Here is a 19,310-nt window from a genome sequence, read left to right as displayed (position 1 = left end):
CTACCAGCATATGCTACCCTTCTTTTAATCTGTGACAGATCTGGACACTCATACGCTGAACAGAACTTTCCATCTGTTGTGCTGTTTAACAAGTTTCAAATCGGAAATCGCTAACATTTCTACTTTATCTGGCAATCAGTGGCCCACACAACAAAGAGAATCGATCATTCGAGAAGCTGTGTATTTCCACTGCCCAAAAATGGAGTTCGTAATGCAATGTATTAATACCTTATGGGAAGCTGGATTTGTTTAATTAATACTGTTGGGCAGTGTAAACCTAATGATGGTTTGCATTCCCTAAATTAGAAGGGAGATGAAAGCACAGCTTGCTATGCCTCTGTCTCCCCTGGCTGAAATGCAGCCCGCTGGGTTCCGATGTGCGCTGCCGGCCTCCCCTGCACCTCGTACCCTCGAGCTCCAGCACGTCCTGCTCCTTCCCTGCTGCATTACCCTCAGCTCTCCTTCCCAACTGCCTCCACAATGGTATCTCCACATGTTTAGTCTAGTCCAGCGAGATCTTCCAGCTGGTGAGGATCACTGCTGGCTGTGACTAGACCGGGCCTATTCCTGCAGCTTGGCCAAAGAGCTCTTCCTCTTGGCTGCCAGGCAAAGCAAACACGAGCAGCCTCCGGCGCCTGCAGCTCTGCCAGCCAGATTTGGGGGACTACAGCTCCCAGCCTGCTGGCAGCCCAGGCTTGCTGTAAAAACTTCTGGGACCATTTGCACGTGTTAATATGGGGCCCAATTTATATAGAGAAGGAGAGAAATGCACAACCGAGAGCAAGTTTGTAATTCTTGTTTTGAGAATCAAAGAGAAATTCAACTAGATTGATTTAGCTGCTGTCCCATCCTTTTCTCTAAAGATAATCACTCTTTACCTACAGAACGCACTCTCCACACACCTCTACCAAACTTCTTGCTACCTGTTGTGGTAAGGGATTGCAGAAAATAAGAGGAAGGTCAGAAAATCTAGTAAAATCCTCACACCTCAGATATGCACATTCAAAATCTGACAGAAGCTACGTTCACAGAGATACTCTGAATGCTATGAAACCTAGGAAAAACATAACAAAAGGAAATTGCCACTCAACTACTTGCAACTTTTCCTCCTCAACTTTAAAGTATTAGCATAGGTGAAGAAGGGAGTGAGATACTAATGCTGCACCAAAACAACATATACACAAGCACCTACATGATATTTAGACAAAGAAAGAAAGGCCCAGGATTTAGTCAGAGCATCCCACAATACTTTGCAATACTGCAAATACTGCAAAGCCGCTGTCATTTTTGGTCAGCAAAACCAGAAGATTGAAATTAGGAGGCAGAAAGGTGCTTGGGATTGCCCCATCTAGGTGCAGGACTTGGTGCTTGGCCTTGTTGAACTTCATGAGGTTTGCGTGGGCCCACCTCTGGTCAGAAGAGCTCTCAAACAGAGAACCAAATCCTACTGCGACTTGATTTTATTTCTTCACTTTACCATCCTGATACCAAGAGAAAACCTTCAAGTTAATGGCTATGTAATTTTCCACAGTATAAACTGTTAGACGGGCAGGAACGCAGGAAGCACTCAAGCAAGAATCTTTAAACCTGTCGAGCTTAATTGTGCGAGTTTTCTCCTGGACAGGAGATCCTTACCAGTGAATGAGGCTGCTCACACCGAGGCTGCTCAGACAAGAGCTGGTTTCAGTAATAAGACTTGACACTAGGACTCAACAGCAAACTAACTCTGCATGTTGGTAGAGAACCAACACAAAGAGCTAATCATGAACTGTGGTCAAGTACGTACATATGTAGAGATGGAAGATCAACAAGAAGGCTCTACAATATTAGAGGTTAATATTTTAATGATTTGCCTTTAAATAATACATCATCTTTTGAACAAGCTAATACTTTATGGATGAGAGTCTTTAAACCAAATGTAATTGAGCTACAGTGTTTCTATAGTGGTGTCCCCTTGTCCCAAATCTCTTTTAACACTCATTGATTTCTGCCAGACACTCATTGGAAGAATTAATTAATTTATGAACTTGTCATTACAAGTCATTGATTAAGGTGTCCTTCCTTAAAGATTTAATTATGCCCAAAGATAAAAGATTTGCTAATTATTGTCTTTTATCTAATTGAAGCTTTGTATTACAAATAAAGTTCAAAGGTTTAAGACAGTTGCCCTTTCAACCATTTGGGCAAAGATGAGAATTTAATTAGAGGAGAGACCACGTTCTCACTGGCATCTTCAGATGTATTCCAGGAGCCATTCTGATAACAGAACTGATGACTATTCAATGTGTGGAGACCCCCAGAAAATCTTTTAACCTTCTATTTATTTATTTATTTAGTCTTTCAAATGTTTTCACACCATTCCTCTCTGGTTTGGCTCTATCAAGCAATATGACAGCCTGATCCTGCTAGTGAAATATCTTAAAATCACAGATTTTAAAATTCCACTCGTCTTTTTCTTACAACTTTATTCCCTATGACAATGGGAACAATTTCTAATAATGTGAGGTTTTAGGTCTTCAAAAAAAAGATAGCGGCAATAACCTCACTTAAGAATTGTTCTTAATTGATGACTAGAGGAGAAAAACATCAATGTCCAAACATCAACATTTCTCAACAATAAACAGAAAGCAAGAATACTACATAGGAAGTTTCCTTCTGTGTCATTAAACAAACTCACGGGCTTGTAGGCTCATTTCCTAATAGCACAAAATCCAGAAATGGATGTGTCCACAGAAAAGCAAATGCTAGCATACAAATGGCTCAATTTTAAAGCTTCCTAGGATGAGACCACATTTGCATAAAATTGAAGTGCAAAGCTAACCTGTTTGGTACACATATACATATACCAGTACCGCATGCAAATATCACCTGCAGGAACTGTACTTGCAAACGATAGCAAAGATATCACACTGTGTTCATAATTATTAGGCTCTGTACGCAGCTGCAGCTCTGAAGAGCTGGCCCACTGGGACACCCTTGATTCCCAGCAGCATTTACTGCTATCTTACGCGGAACCCAGGGCTCAGCTGACAATTGCTACACAGATACTAAGACTTCATGGCAGTATGTGGGCAAAGGCCCTGACAATCCCCATTAAATATAAAATAATTGCTCTGAAACTATAAACTACTCTAGGCAGGTATTTGGTCATAATAAATGCCCACTAGACTACTAGCTAATGAAATTGTTTGACATTCATACATATAATCAGAAGTATAATCAATCAATCCATCTATATACCATCAAAGTACAGTTTTGAAACTGCTCTTGATTTATGACTTAGTTTATAGGAACAGAATATTCAACACTTCAGTGAGCCAGTGTTTCCTCACTTTTTATTTCTCTTCCTCAAAAAACACATCTTGGAGATTTGAAAGAGTGAGCAAGCTTTGAGTGTACTTTACTGAAATAACTGCATACCAAAATATTTCTGAACTCAAGTACTTGGCCCAAATTCCCATAAATTTTATTACTTCTGAGAACTGACCAAGTAAATTTCCATGCATGCAGTAAAGCCACCAAGGCTGGAAGAGGGAAAGAGAAAGACATTCATCACATGGCTGGGTGACACAAGATTCACAGCTTTTGTGTGAGCGCTGCCATGAATGTCGGTCATCTACCAAAAAAAAATGAAAGGAGATTCTGGATCACAGAGCTGTTATATTTTGAGTCAAAGAGTTCTGTCCAATAGGTGCCATAACAACTGCCAGCCCAAGTGCATTAAGCAGCTCTGCAAAGACAGACCAGATTTGTAGAACCAGAAAAATATTCTGTTCTATGTAGTGAAATAACTTGTAGTGTCCTGGTTATAAAGATCAAGATGAAGAAACATTTTGCAGAAGAAACCTAACCCCCAAGTGCTAATGCTGGACTACTGAGACATTGACAAGATCCAAAAATTCACCCTCATGCCACAGGAAAAATGAAACCTGCTTTGCTTGGTGAGTTGAAATTTTGCCAGCTTTCAGCCGATTTTCATCCAGGTCAAGGCTGTGCTAGTAAATAGCAGAGGCACCCAGTTCTCTAGGCTGCAAACTGTACACAACTTTTTGCTGTGTGCAGAGCACAACTACGGATTAAGCACCACATCCCAGAGAGGAACCTTGCAGTGTGCATGCCGCAGAACCAACAAAACACCAAACACACTAAGCTTGTGCCTAATTTATTTCCAATCAAAAGAAAAACTTAGTAATCTTTCTTACCAATGTCTTTTTCCTCAGAACCTTCCCAAGGGACTCACAACCCTTGTGACTCTTCTAGCTTCAAAACTCAGCAGCTCTAGCCACGTTTACTACAGGGAACACACGTCCTCAGCATGCTCCAAGAAACATCTGAGGGGGATCCTACTCCCATCAGATGTTTCACAGCACAGTACAGGGTCAAGAACATCACTAAAACTGGATTCGTACCTCTTCATTTATGAGTGATGAGGTAAAAGAAAGTTGACCATGTAAAAGACAGAGAGCTTTCTTCCCCTATTTTAAATGCTGATTAATATTTTCTTTAAATGAAAGAGCAGAACATCAGAAGAGACAAATAAAAGTACTTGCTAAAACCTGAAAAATATCTATGGCACTTTACTGTAAAGCATTTGTCTTTGTACACGAGGCAGAGATTTGCATGTGCTCCCCTAGAAACTTGCTGCACTGAGCTAGGCAAATACAGTAATCTCTGCTTAAACATTATTTCTAATTTAGAAGTAATTCTCTTCAGTTCACTGCAGTACTTGTTGCTTTGTGGATATCCAAATACCCACATAGCAACTGAATTTCACCACCGGTAAGGCTCATTACCATAGCTGACAGCTGAGCAGTCTAATTCCGTGATCTCGACAACACCGGGTGTGCACTTGAGAGTCTCTGAACCTACTCATCGTGTAAGTGATTTCAAGGGCTATCCGCAGCCTATTAGAGAAAAGTAGTATTAACAGCAAAACGTTTGGTGAGAAAGTAAAACTAAGCAGAACTCAAACAGCCCGAAATTGCCTAGGAAAAAAAAAGTCACATACAAAAAGGATTAATTCCAATCAATGCATCTTTTTCTCTTTAGATATTGATCTTGCTGAATGAATGACACAGCTCTCCAGCAGAGAAGCGGGGAAGTCACCAGAAGCTAATGCATTATTGCCAGGAGCACCTCTGCAAAGCCTTTATCTAGTGCTCCCACTGCAGCCAGCAGCAATCTGCCTCTTGCTTTGTTGTATCAGAACCTGCACTTCCACGTTCCACGGGAACAGATCTCAAGTTTCAGACTCCTGAAGTTTCTGTCTTAGATTATTTTTTTCTTTTTGAATTCAAAATTTGGAAAGGATACACAGTTAAGCGTGCCTGTAGAAGCTTTCCTTCCTCGATGCTTTCACGCTGCCTTACACTGCAGTTTGCTTCATAGTTCATCAAGGGACTGCAAGTTACGCATGGGGACCTAGTTCCTGCACGACAGGTTCTGCCCTCAGACAGCAAGGAGAAAAGCAAAGTGAAGTGTCCTCATACTTGAGGAAAGCTTGAATCTTGTCAGATCTTTATGTGGTTTATTTATTTTCATAAGTAAGCTCCAATATCTGGGCATCTCCTAGTATTATTTATAGGCATTTCTATAGAGCTCATAATCACAGTATCTGAGTGCCTCACACTATTTACGATATGCCATTTATCTCGAGGGTAGAGCTCTCCTCCTTTCTGCTTTGAAGACGGCTTCTCCTAGAGATAAGGTACAGATGATTAACGCCTTCTGCACTTGGCATCTTGCGACACGGCTGTTTGGGGAAATGCAATACTTTAATCAGACTCTAAAAGAAAGGACTTGGGTTCTGTTGATCTTTTTTGGACTGTACCGTTTTTCTCCAAATATGAGAGCATGGTCAATTTCAAAAAAAAAAAAAATTGGGAAGGGAACAGGAAGTTGCATAAAGAAACCAGCAACTGCGTTTTTCTTTCTTGAAAAGCCACACAGGAAAAAATGCCTTCCTTAAAAGAATAGAAACCTAAGCAATGTCTCCGTTTGGTCAGTTATGTGAACACAGGAACCATGCTACGTGGGGACTTCATGTCAGACATGCCTCAGGGCCCGCCAGTATTGCAGGGAACATTCTTTCCCAGTCTTTCTGAGAAGGCCAGGATGTTTCCTGGAAGGCCGAAGGATGGAAAGTGAAGCATCTTTCATACTGACTGACACTGAACAGTTTTTCTGCCTGGCACGAGCTCACATATCCGATGAGATTATTCTGCATTTTCTTGATGAGTGAACACAGTTTCTTCAGCTCCAAGATGGACTGAGATTTGTCCTTTTATACAAAACATACAGGAAAAATGCAATTATCTGATAAATAGCCTGTCTTCAATGATGATTCTTGGAAAATATTTTTAGGAAAGAATAAGTAGGACACGTTCTCAAATGAAGAGGTTGCTTAAAAGGATGAGGTTTCTCATAGCTCTGTGCTATTCTGTCAAAGAGGTCAAGTTTCTATTGCTGAAGAGATGTAAGATTTTAAGCAGAAAATGCGTTTATATCAACAATACATTTAGGTTATAAGGAAAAGACATTTTTAAATCTAACTCACACCCCTAAGCATGCTAATGATTCTTAGAAGGTCTCAGAGAAGACTAGAGAAAGATCAAATCAAGATAACCATCAATAAGGGTGACACAGATCTCAAACTTCTCGGTTTTCCTTGTCTATGTAGCTTCAGCGTCTGACACACTGACCTTAAGCAGAACCAGGATACTAATAACCATTTCCACACTGGACTAACTATGGAGAATTTGCTAGCAACATTCCCTTCAGCAATTGAATTAATTTGCATGGACTTTGCTGCTACCCAAGTTTCACAAGTATTTCCATGATCAAGATTTCCAAAGGAAGGACAACTGGTAAGAGATGAAATTTATGAGAAGATAAGTTAATTCGGAAGGTATTTCTAAATAGCACCAAACGACTCACTATGAACAGGCACTTCCACAAGCTTAACACATCTTCAGGAAGCCTCACCAGAAGTGTATTCTGAGTGAGGTGGTGTCAGCTTAGACAGATAGATGATATTTCTATAAGATGAGTCATTTACTAGTTGCCACTTCCTTTCCCATCTATATCTTTTAGTCCGTCAGAAAAAGGAGCATGAGTTTTCACATGGTGAAAGCAGAAATGCTGGTTATAAAAGGGCTGAATTCTCAGATATTTGTTGAGAACTTGAGAAAGATCTGACTGACTAAACCTTCCAGTGTCAGAAGAGGAACAAAGCTCTACTGGTAAATTATTCCCACGATAATGAACGTGAGGATCCTTTGGAAGTTAGCCCCAGGTTAGGTCTTCATGTCTTTGGAAAGTTCTCAGAGGTACTGCTCAGTTTGAACATATCAAGAGTGTAAAATACATGGAAAATAAGGAAAATAAAAGACAGCACCTAACTGTGATGATATGGCCAAAAAATCACTGGAAGTTCACAACCTGGGAAATTTTAAGTCAGAAATGCCACAGAATACAGTCAGTTCAGACTCCTACATCTGAGATATGACATATATATATCCTCCTAATATACCCAGGTGTGCTGAAGCAGAGTCCCATTTCCTAGTCTGTCTTCCCCATAGGAAGCCAAGGTTAAGTTTCATTTCTGAACCCACTCTTCTTACCTAAGTACATAAATGGGAAATAACGGGACAGATCCAAATGCATTGTATAACAAAATGCAATGAAATCATTCACAGTTTAAGTTACTGAAGTTACCTTGGTATGGAGGTAGGAAAATCGACATTAAAATCAGCTCAGTATTTCTCACTCTATTTCCTTAGCAGAGAGATTTCCAGAGAAAAATATCTAAATAAAGAATAAAAAGGCAAAGAAGAGAGACACTGAAAAGTATAAATAAAAGTGCAAAATAAATCAGCTTAAGTTGTTGAGGAATTTTGTAAGAAACAAAGCTCAAATTCACAATACTACACATCGTTCCATTCACACTTAGTTGGGAGAAAACATTTGTAAAAGTTGCATCAAAGGACTGCAAAAATAATTGAGGTTTTAGGAAAAGAGATGATGGTGAGTGAAGACTAGCTGGTCTCTATAGCTCAAGAGAAAGGGTGACCGAAGGGAGAAGGGAGATTCAATTTCCCATAGAGGAAGGAGAGGCAAGCGGTGGATTGAGGCAAACGAACTGCTTCTCGGCTGCTAGTTTGAAAACAGAGGGCCATCAGATGAAGCCAGGGAGAGCGATAGCAATTCAGCTACATTTCACAAACTGTGCTGGCACAGAACAAGAAGCTAAAGTCAGCACTAGATGTAAGCATCATAAATCAGATCAAGAAGCAAATGAACACACACAAGGCCTCATCTTTCTGTTTATACCAGCACACAGCAGGAGAGAAAGCAGCAAAATCGATTCAGCAATGGGCATTAAGTCCAGAAAGGAGAAAGAGACCTGGGAGGTGGGGGTTGTTTGAGGGTTTTTTTGCTTTTTTTTTTTTTGGTTGGTTGGTTTGTTTGATTGTGGTTATTTTTTGTTGGGGGAGGATGGAGGGTAGGGGGAATGTGTTAAAAGAACAAGAATATAGGCAACCAGATTAGATGCCCCTGTAAATGAGACAGACGCCAGTGGAGTGCTCTTCCCTTCCTGTGGCAGAGGTCCCTGGAAGTGCTCTACCAGGCCCAGCACAGGAGTTCAGGGGGAGACTGCATTTATTCGGAGCTCCACCTGGAGGGAGGAGCAGTGGTGTTCACGTGCATTCTCAAGAGAAAGCTACCCCAGAGCTTTCCTAGAGCTTCCCAGAGCTACCCCATATTCCAAGAAGGTTTCCAGGTCTCCATGTGGAAAGCACAGAGAAAAGCATAGGACATTAATGGCTTTTTTTTGTTGTTCTTTGCCCCCTTGCAAATTGTATTCCTAAAATGTGATGGGTTTTACTGTTATTGCTAACATCACACTCCTGGGAAGTTCCTTACCACAGACGGAGCTGGCAGGATGGCAATCCCTGCTGGCATCCCGGCTATGCAATGCCGCTCACAACTTACAAGAATACTTTTACAAAGCCCAGCATGACGCTTTGCAGGTGCTAAATTTCTAACCTCTCATATTGGGACGAGGAGCAGAGTAGGTGTCTTCAGCCATTTTAATATGCTTTATAATGTTCCAGACGCTGCATGCTAGTTTCACTAAGAGCTTCTCATTATCATAAAACTTACATGCTCTGTGGGCTGAAAAAACCTCTTCAAGGCGATAATAATAAGCATATTAATTTGACAAAATGATCAAAAGATCATGCAAAGATGCTACAGGGCATGCAAGGACATTTCATATAATCTTTCCCAAAGACTTGGAAAAAAAATGGCAAAATATTTTTTTTTTCCCTCTGTGATGTTCTTTATTTAGGATAATAAAATTATCCTATTAAAAATCAATACTGAACAGCCAGCATCTCACACATTTAAAGCATAGTAAAACCACTAGGTGACTGGTGGTCTGGAGCAGCCCTGTAGATTGGCAAGTGGAGTCTTTGCTGAGAACACATCTTTTGATTAGTATGGTAACACGGCCAATGTAGCTCTTGAGCACTGAAAACTATGTACGCTCCATAATGTCAGATTGTTTCAATGATAATTCACTGCAGACTTTTTTAAACATTTCAACAAGCTGTGGCATTTTAGGTTAGAATACCTGAAACATTATGTGCTAGAGATGCAGTTCAAAATACGCCACGGAAAACAAGTGATAAGATGTCTCATTGACAGCAATATACAAGCTTCTCTGACGAGTTTACTCCCAGGCATTTCACCAAGGACAACTTGCCTCTGCCTCAAGAGCAACTGCAAGTCTACACGTACCTTAATGCAGCAAATGCTCAATTACAAACTGCAAAACAGCTCAGTCCCATTGAGCATTTCAATCAAGAAAGCAAAAGAAAGATATCCTTATTTAGTCAGACCTAAAGGTAAAAGTTACTTCAGGAAAGCCCTTATAAGCTCACAGGACAGACTATTTTTTTTTCCATGAATGACCTGAACACCTTATCATTCCTTATTTTAGCTATGCAGTACATCTTTTGATCCCAAGAGATTAATGTTTGATATTAAGCCCTTTTATGGGTTTTATCTAAATGTCTGAAGAGTCTTCCCAAGGAAGTATACACTCAACTTGGGAAGCATTAACCACACAGTACAGCTTGATTTTACGCACAGCCATGTCTGTGAATCATGCCCACTTCTTTCCAGAACTGGTGTCTCCATAGGAAACATTTCAATATAAAATTTGAATCAACAAAGTTCTCATGACCAAGTGACAGGAAAACTAAGCACTTTTTATAACCAGATATACTTTTTATTACCAAATACCATGATTTACCAAATTACCTGAAGACAAAACATGTCTGCACACCACAGCTGTTAAACACTCAGGTATTGCAGATTCAAGATGCGCACAGCAGATTTACACCAGCTTTCAAGCACGGGGGCACCACGATACACTGTGGTTTGAGATGTTGCAGTTTATTCCCATGCTAAGTATAAAAGACAACTGTGATAGCTCAAATAGCTTTGCATAGCAACTGTTGAGATTTTAATGATAACTTTATTAATAATGTAGTAAACAAATGCTGATGAAATCTCTAACATTCTCTTTAACTGCAGTGGGTAATAAGAAATTGATCCATTTAACTCATTTTCCCCTAAGTTAAAAGGAACTCCATAAAAGCTGCCATTCCTCCTTTACACCAGCTCTAGACACATACCTTACACCAGGATAGGACAGTAGGAAAACAATCATACAGAACATCACTCACAGGTCCCTGAATATACTGCAATAGCATTGAAATATGTAATGGGTGATGTAAGGGGGTGAGGCAGGAGGGATTCCAACTTCTTGGCGGGTGTGGTGGAATAAAAAGGGTGCGACCTAAGAAAAATGTCAAATACCAGTTTCCAGTAGGACAGCTGCAATTTGAATGACCCAACATAGACGGATACAAAAGCATCATGTGCTACCCTCTTGTTACTCTGAATTTAAGAGAACCACAGTCTATAAGGAGAAAAAAAGATGTTTGTTGTTGTTGTTTGGTTGTTTTTTTGCCCTTTTTTTTTTTTTTTTTTAAATAAACTAACAAAAAGTAGCAAAGTCAAAACTAAATATGATTCGGCCACCCAAGGAAGACAGGTTGACCACCTTCATCCTCAGCAGCATTCTCAATGCACTGGTATCTTCTCTTGTTACACCAGTGGGGAATGTTTAAAAACAACAGAAGTGTAATAAAACAAAGCCAATACAACATTATCAAAAGGGAATTTTGTATCTTCATCAATTCATTTAAGTTGATGGATCTCCAAAGATATTTACGTCAATGGAATAATGCAAGTGGTGGAGTCTCAAAGACCCCTACTACTTCAAAGGTGCATGTTTGGACCCCAGAAAACACCTCCAAAATTCAGAGATACCTTGGAATTTGAGTGAAGCCTGGTTCTCACTAATGAAACCTCACTCTTTGTTGATCTGTCACAGCCCAGGACATTTAATTCCACTCAAAAGAACTGAGAAATCTAATGAACTTAGATGTTATACAGTCCTTTTTATATGCCTCAGTTTTCATTTTAGGATTATTAGTAGAAAAAATCAAGCAGGACATTCACACCCCAATAGTGAAAAACAGAGTTATAACAGGCATCAACATAACTGATGTTTAACTGAACAAACTCAAGGATAAAAGAGGTCAATTTCCAAAGATTTACATCCAAATCATCAACTCATTCTGTTTTCAGAAACTACAAAAACTTGAGAGACTAACAGTGATGAAACGTTTTTTATATATAAACGATACTAAAACCACACAGAAATCAGTAGAAAATTATAACTACTTTAAACCAAGCTATAGAATTTTATGGCAAGGATATAATTTTCTGCTAAGTTTTATAGACGTGCCCAGAAATAAAACACCAGGCCTCTATTGAGTTTTATAGAGCTTTTCGGTAAGAATTACAAACAGTGGTATTCAAACAATACTCGTGGATCAGTTTGCCAGCAGCCCTGAAGCTGAAACTGCATTGCATAAACCAGGCATTGAATAATTTGGGATAATGAACAAATTCATAAAAAGTCAGCGGCTGTTTGTCAGTAATCTGCTAACAGACAAAGTGGTAAATTCATTGAATGAAAACTCCTGGCTGTGAATAGTTCACCCAACTTTACTGCTCTGCCTTTAAGGGACTGCCTGAAGGACTTATAACTCCACAGCATTCTTGCCAGGTAATTTGTGCAGCATTTTTTAGCAACAGTTAAATTAAAAAGCCCTTATGGGAAAACTCCATGAATTTAATGGAGATGAAATCAATATGGTTCTACAGAAATTACTCTAAAACCTTCAGTTAGATCTTCTCCCCCGATCTCAGCCCCTTTATAGTGCATACTACGGTCAACGCAGCATAAGAGAATCTTAAAATGACAACTACAGCTATAGGGAAAATCTCCAGCAAAAGCACTTCTGAGACCCCAATAAAGCTTCCTTTGCACCTGGAAGAAGAGGACAACCTGAAACCAAGGAGATCGGCAGGTCTTGGAACAACCCAAGGATGCTGATGTGGCTCACTTAGCTAGGAGCCAAATTATGCCAAGAACCACTCCAGCAGCTTAGTACAAGGAAGGCTTACGTGCTTTTCACCTTAGGATTTGAGACTGTCCTTCCTCTGGAACAGTCAAGAAGCTCATAGAATTAATACAGGAATTTTATCTCAAGCTAGTAGACCACAGTTGGTTTATATCCCCACAGAAAGGTTGCTCTTCCTGACTCAATTCTGTAAAGTACTTCTCTTTGCCACTCCCTCATGCTTATACCTCCTTCACTTAATAGGAAGCTAATTAAACAGAAGTCAATGATGTGGAAAGCAGGACAAATCCCACTCTTTCCCAGAGAAATAAGCATGTCCTAAAAACCCCAAGCGAGGCCCACGCAAAGACAGCAAAGCATAACAGGCTGAAACCACGGGGGGTGCAGGCAGCATTGACGGAGCCTCGTGAACCCAGGGAGATCATAAAATTCACTTAAGAAACAACAGGCTCACAAGAGAGGGGTTTGCAGTGGTGAGAATAATAGTAGAAGAAAAATTTACCCTACTTTGCACTGACATTAGCACCCAGGTTACAGGACAGCATTCCCCCACCAGCAGCCCCATACAGGGTTTTCACAGCACTGAAAGCAGGCGGTGAGCCCAGCAGGTGGAAGGATGGCGCTGCCTCTAGGAGCTCCTGACGTTAGCTGTAGCCATATAGGCAGCTATACTATATATACTATAGGTGTCTCTTTTCCTGAGACAGGAAAAGAGACAGGAAAAGTCTCTTTTCCTGAGACAGGACCTTTTTTCACCAGGTGAAAAAAGGAAGGAAAGTCTGCAAGGTACACCACTTAGCATGGAAATTGTAGCAGGAGCCTAGACAAGGAGGTGGCAGACAAGATCAGAAGATAACATCTCAGAAGAGTTCCTTAACCCCAAGGGAAAGTATGTAATGTTGTCCCCTGACTTTTACTTTTTCTCCTGATTAGCTTTCTAAAGCTTAGTTTTCATATCTCAGCTCATCTAAGGGGATGACCAAGGAAATACAGCCTAGCTGAAATCACCATGGTTATTAGAGCTGTTTACATTTTGTAGCTTTGCTTAGTACCGAATACATTAAAGTGCAGTTATCACCATAATAAATGTAGATATCACTAATTACAATACCAGATTTTAAATGCAACTTGAGAGTCTCCAGTGGCTTTTAAAGTGGCATAATACCACAGCCAATTCAAATTTAATTAAAACTATCAGTTTAATTTAGTTTACATTTACAGCTTAAAAATAAGCCTTTAAAAAACCAAACCTTACAGCCATTCAGTAACTATCCAAGTACATTCGGTACATGAAAAATCTGAATGTTTGTTTTGATAATTTTTATTTATTTACCTTTTTCCCATCTGCACTTGCATGTCATCTTACTCTTTACTTAGTTAAGAGTGGAAAATCACACACACATGCCTTTCCTTTACTTAAGGGATATATGTGCATTTTTCCACTCAGTGCTCAAAGAATTGGACAAATAAATCCCACTGGTAATTAGAGCACGTAATCTTATCTGAGGTTCAATCTGTTGCACTAAAATTCTCCCTCATGACACCTAAAAGGGTAGGCAGATAAAACAGAAGATCTCTGGAGTCTGTCCTGCTGTCCTCCATCGCTGAAGCCAACAGCAACGGGGCTGGCTCTCAGCAAGTTGCCTTAAGCCTCTGAGCATAAAGCTCTGACTTTTAAAGGAGCCCACGAAAAGAGACTCGTTCTTGTGTCCTTTGGAAATTCCTAGCCTGCATTCCTATTTGTGAGAAGAGTTACTTGTATTTTATACAGCGGCAGTATTTAGGGGCCCCGCCGGAGCACGCAGCACGAGGCCCGCGCTTGGAAACCTGACAGGGCACCGAGCGGGAGGCGAGGCGCTGTGCTCAGGATCACACAACACATCATTAGAGGCCGAGGCCTTCCGATTCCTTGTCGGGTTACACGGCTAAAGATCCCCAGCACGAGGGGAATTCTTAGCACAGAAGAACGATGCTTTCTTTTTAGGGTTTATATAGCAAAACGTTCCTCCCTTGCCTACAAAACCACTGCATTCTGAGTATTGTCAGACTAAAGGGACTGGTCTAGAGGACTCTGGAGGACTCAGAGCTCCAATCCAGCGTAGATCAGGGATGTTAATGGGAAGAAAGCTGAGTCATTGCAAAGGAAGGAGACGGGGACGGAAGCCTCCCCAGTACCATGTGGCTGAACTTCCTCAGGTGCTGCCCTCCTTTGCTCCATATGGCAACAAACCCAGAAGGAAGCAGAAAATTTGTTCCAAGTTAGAAGTACACGGGGTGGCCCTGAACAATTGCTGTTCTCTAGAATTTGAGCAGGAAAAAACCCTGCAAATGGCAGCAGCTGTACTTGATCTGCCAAGTCAATTATTACAGCTTCTCCTAGGAGACTGTGAAGTTCCAAATGGTGGAAGAGTGGAGGATCCGTGGTAAATTGGTTTCAACCTGTAGCCTTGGTTGGCTCTTGTTAAAGACTAACCGGTCCCAGCTGGAATGTAAAAAGTTGCACAGAAAAACCCAGATTTGCTTCAAAGCTCTTATCTTCAAAAAGTGGTTGACTAACTAGACATTTATCAATAGCTTACAATTTCAGTTCTTAAGGTTTTCTAGAAAACCTAGCACGTGATTAAGGTTGTTATGCTTTAATGCAGCTTTCTTCCTTAGCACCAAACTAGGCCAGAATTAGAGCTACATCACTGTGGCTCAACTAGCTGATCAAAACCAAACTAAAAGGTATTTTTGGCCAAAGATGAGCATTGCTTAATCAAGTGCCATTCGTGAAGCAGCAAACATCCTGAAAGGTTCCGTTTCTAAGGCCACATTAAAGTACCCAGTAGCAAGAACAACTGCATGACCGTGTTATTTCCTAGAAATTGTAAATTTTCCAGTAAGAAGTGTTCAGAACATTCTTCAAAGCATTGATTTTTCTCAGAATCTTGCACCTTCTGATCCACCTTCATCATGTCAGTAGTGAAGGAGTCAAGTGCACTGAAGACACAGGAGGTGTGGCAGCAGTCCTATCACAGAAAACTTAGGACCAAGTGCAATCGATGATGATAGGAGCAAGGTGCAGAAACTCCCTTTAGGAATTACATAAGAGGGGAAAAAAAAATAAACCCACAACTTTGATCAGGAGGGCAGAGTGCATGCACATGAAGAGATCCTGCCAAGGAACCGTCTGACTGCTGGCACACACCCACCAACCTGGGGGCCAAACTACAGCCTCCCCTGCTGCCTTACTTTCTTTAGACATGAAATTTAGGCTCACCTCCTCATGGCTCCACATCACATCCATCTTGCTTGACCAATAAGCACTATTTGAACATCCTCCCTAAGGCTTTGATGCCGCCTCTAAGCAGCCATCCCGGGGATGTGGCGTTGGCACAGCTCTCAGCAACCTGCTGTCATGGACAACGACTGCTACGTCACTATAAGCTGGGGCAGGAAACACTCCATCAGAGGAGTCACACTCAGCGTATGGCATCACACTTTTAAAATAACCTGAGCTGCACAAGTTTCACTCTGGACTTCCTAGGATCAGTACCTAAGAATGCATTTTAACACCTTCCTCGCAGCCCTTGAAGCCCATTCTCATCTCCCAGACACGCAGAAATTACACCTGCTGAAGTCAGCACTGTTGAGCCATTATAGACTGGCAAAATAAGGATTAAAACATAGAAGCAGGTCAGAATAACGATCAGATTAGAGGCTTGCTGATAGGAGTTAAAAGCTGCCTCTTTGAAGAAGACTATATCCATCTTATGCAACTTGAAAAAGCAGCATATATATATACACACACACATTAAAAACAGCAACAACACCACAAAAAACATGCTAGTGATGACTAAGGGCTAAGGGTGGCTTGTCTGAATTGCATCCCACCTTCCTGAAACCAAGCTCACTGAAAGCAGTGAGGTTGCTGAAACCAAAATTTCACTTATGTCCAGCGAGCTTAGTCTGGAGTCAGAAATAAAAATTGATTTTAATTTGGATATGAATGAAAGTTCCTCTCAGATTTATTCTCAGCATTTGCTTGGCAACTATTGCTGGCATTTCTTTAAAAGGATATTAAATCTATAAAAAAAAAAAAAAAAAAAAAAAAGCTGTTTATTATATTGACATGAGAGTCTGAGTAGAGTTTGTTCAGTATAAACCCTTGGGCTACGCAAGCTAAAAAGGCTCACGTTCAGTTGTCAGAGAAGAGGAAGACACTGACAAATGCTGTCAAACAACAGACTCATACTGCAGCAGAGATCATTTCTTGTATCAAGAGGATCACAGACTGAAAACCTGTAAATACCATCACACTGCAGCGTCACTTACAAATCGTGATAACACTTTAACACTGAATTGCTACTGAACTTATTTCCTTGTAATGGCTTTTGTACGTAAGGAAGGTGGCAAGACTTTTGAATTTTTACTCACCCTCAATCTCAGTGGATAAAATGAGATTTTTTTAATTATTACATATTTAATGGGTCAAAGTAAAACAATGACAAAAGGAGAAATTGGGAAAAAGACACAAACATAGAGTGTGATGTAAGCTCAGGAAAAATCTTTAGACAATCAGAAAACTGCCCCAAATTAAAGAAGAGTTCAAGCTGGATATTGCATAAAATCCAGGAAAGACGCTAGGATGTTAGGAATAAAGGCAGGACACCACCACCTTCTGGAGCTGCAGTCTCCTATTTCACAAATTCCCCTGAACTCAGAGGGCCGTTGGGATATGCTGTCCTGGGCTGTGATCTATTCAGACAATCTGGTAATTGGCACCTCCTGAAAGGTCAGTTTGCATAGGAGACAAGACCTTCCCAGAAGAAACAAAGCAAATCATCCCACTCAGTAAGCTGTTGTGAAAATTTATATCCATGAAGTTGGGATACTCTATTTTGAGAAAACATTCACAGGATGCACAAAGCAGGGAGAAAGGGTTGGATTAGACTGAAAAGAGCTTTCAACATCTGGCACCTGGCAGGAGCTGCTGCCCTCACATCATGGATCACTGCTACCGAGGATGCACCGAGACATCCACTTGAAAGAGAACACGGAATCCCATGAATCATGATTGATGGTGTAATGCAAGTTGTGTTTAGAGAGCACCTACCCCTGTTTATATGTTGGTTACTTGGAAACAATGTGCCAATGGCTATTTTTTAATTTGCATGTACAGCCTCGTAGAAACATTGCCACCACATGAAAGACAGCGTACAGTATTTCACTGCGGCTTCTGGTTTCACTCGAATGATGTCAAAGTCATATATTTAAATTTACTTGACAGCTTGCCAGTTCCAAGAGCGCTCGAGAAGTTCGTCACAGGATGCTGCTTTGACGCCACTCCACTGTACATTTAGCACTAGTGTTCTGTTGGGGTTTTGCTAAGCCGACTGGCTGTACAAGGACTGGGCTGAATAATGCATTTTGCTGGTAATGGAGATAAAGAAGGTGACCAAAGTATTTAAAGGTTCACAAAGTTAGGGTGATATATGCAGGAAGAACGTGACTGGTGAGGATACAATTGTGGGTTATAAAACAACTCAATCTAATGTAAAGCCTTACCCTCCCAAGAAGTCTTACAGTGGTCACAGATCACCTCTAAAAACCTTTTATTTTACTACTAAACTTATTTCTGCTTTTGGACACTGATATACAATCCTGAGATTCCTTCCTTATCAAGGGAGGGTTAAAAACAATACAAAACCTACCTCCAATACCAAAAGAACAAGGCTCCAGCTGCATTAGTTCTGATATGTCTGGTTCCTCATACTCAGTTGTAACTAATTTCCTCATCATTGGTCTGTGAGCAACACAATAACTCCTAACAACTGATTTTGCAAACTTTTTGTTTAAAACAGCCTTTAGGAAAAACTAATAGTAGCATTGCTTCAAGCAGTCTTTCTCTAGTAAATGAGCTGGTATCATTGGTGATGGAGAAATCTCATGATATCTAATTATGTGTGTATGCCTGCTGAGGTGTTTTCACATTTGTAAAGTTTAAAACGCTGACTTCATGTGTTATTTTGGAATTCCTACTTCTTGACAAACTGAGATGAAGAAATAATAAATATGAAGCATACAGCTTCCAACTACAGGATGCAGTTATAATGGGACTTTGATAAAAGACACCCAGAACACTCAAGTAATGGGAAATGTATTTCTTGTCCAAAATATTTCTTGTACAAAAACTGTCAATATAGGTAAATAAATTTTACCCCAACTTTCTACTAGTTTCGTCTCCATTGACAGTTATATTCCTGTACTCATTTTGATGATTACGTATAAAGACAACTCGCCTGGAGTCCAGCAGTAGCCATTCCCACTCCCAGGATGGCAATTACAAGCAGCTAGGACAGCTGAATGCTGGATCTCACACCTCAACACCACAGAGCATGAAGAAGGCTGTCCTTGCTGAAAGGCCCCAACCCCTTCTTCTACTAACACCCTGCTGCGACCCAGGGTTAGCCACTGCGCTGCAGACATGAAAGGTACTAAAGAGAGGCATTTAACCTTTAACTGGCGGTGGGCAGGGAACCACCTATTTTCTGATTTTCTTTGTTTAACTTTTGAATGTGCATGTGTACACTTAGTACCCAGAACGGGTCTCAGAAACTCATGTTCTTACTGTACTCAACTGTCAAACCAGAGTGCATCAGCAACATAAAAAATAGACATGCAGACTTTACAGATCTTATGGTCACTCACTTACCTCCTGGAATGAAGGACAGCTGTCCTTTAAAGAGGACAAATCAT

The 19,310-nt window shown here is 40.6% G+C and overlaps 1 long non-coding RNA gene across 1 annotated transcript; it reads right to left on the bottom strand.

Annotated features, from left to right (window-relative positions):
- Positions 1-10,256: 10,256 nt before the first annotated feature.
- LOC140003517 (uncharacterized) lies at positions 10,257-15,993 on the bottom strand. The gene is made up of 2 exons (XR_011812320.1): positions 15,832-15,993; positions 10,257-15,643 (listed from the first exon to the last, which is right to left on the bottom strand). It is a non-coding gene; the product is annotated as an uncharacterized lncRNA (long non-coding RNA).
- Between the last annotated feature and the right edge of the window lie 3,317 nt (positions 15,994-19,310).

Source organism: Anas platyrhynchos, chromosome 12, assembly GCF_047663525.1.
Source record: "Anas platyrhynchos isolate ZD024472 breed Pekin duck chromosome 12, IASCAAS_PekinDuck_T2T, whole genome shotgun sequence".
Taxonomy (NCBI): domain Eukaryota; kingdom Metazoa; phylum Chordata; class Aves; order Anseriformes; family Anatidae; genus Anas; species Anas platyrhynchos.
This window is presented reverse-complemented; position numbering and strand designations above follow the sequence as displayed.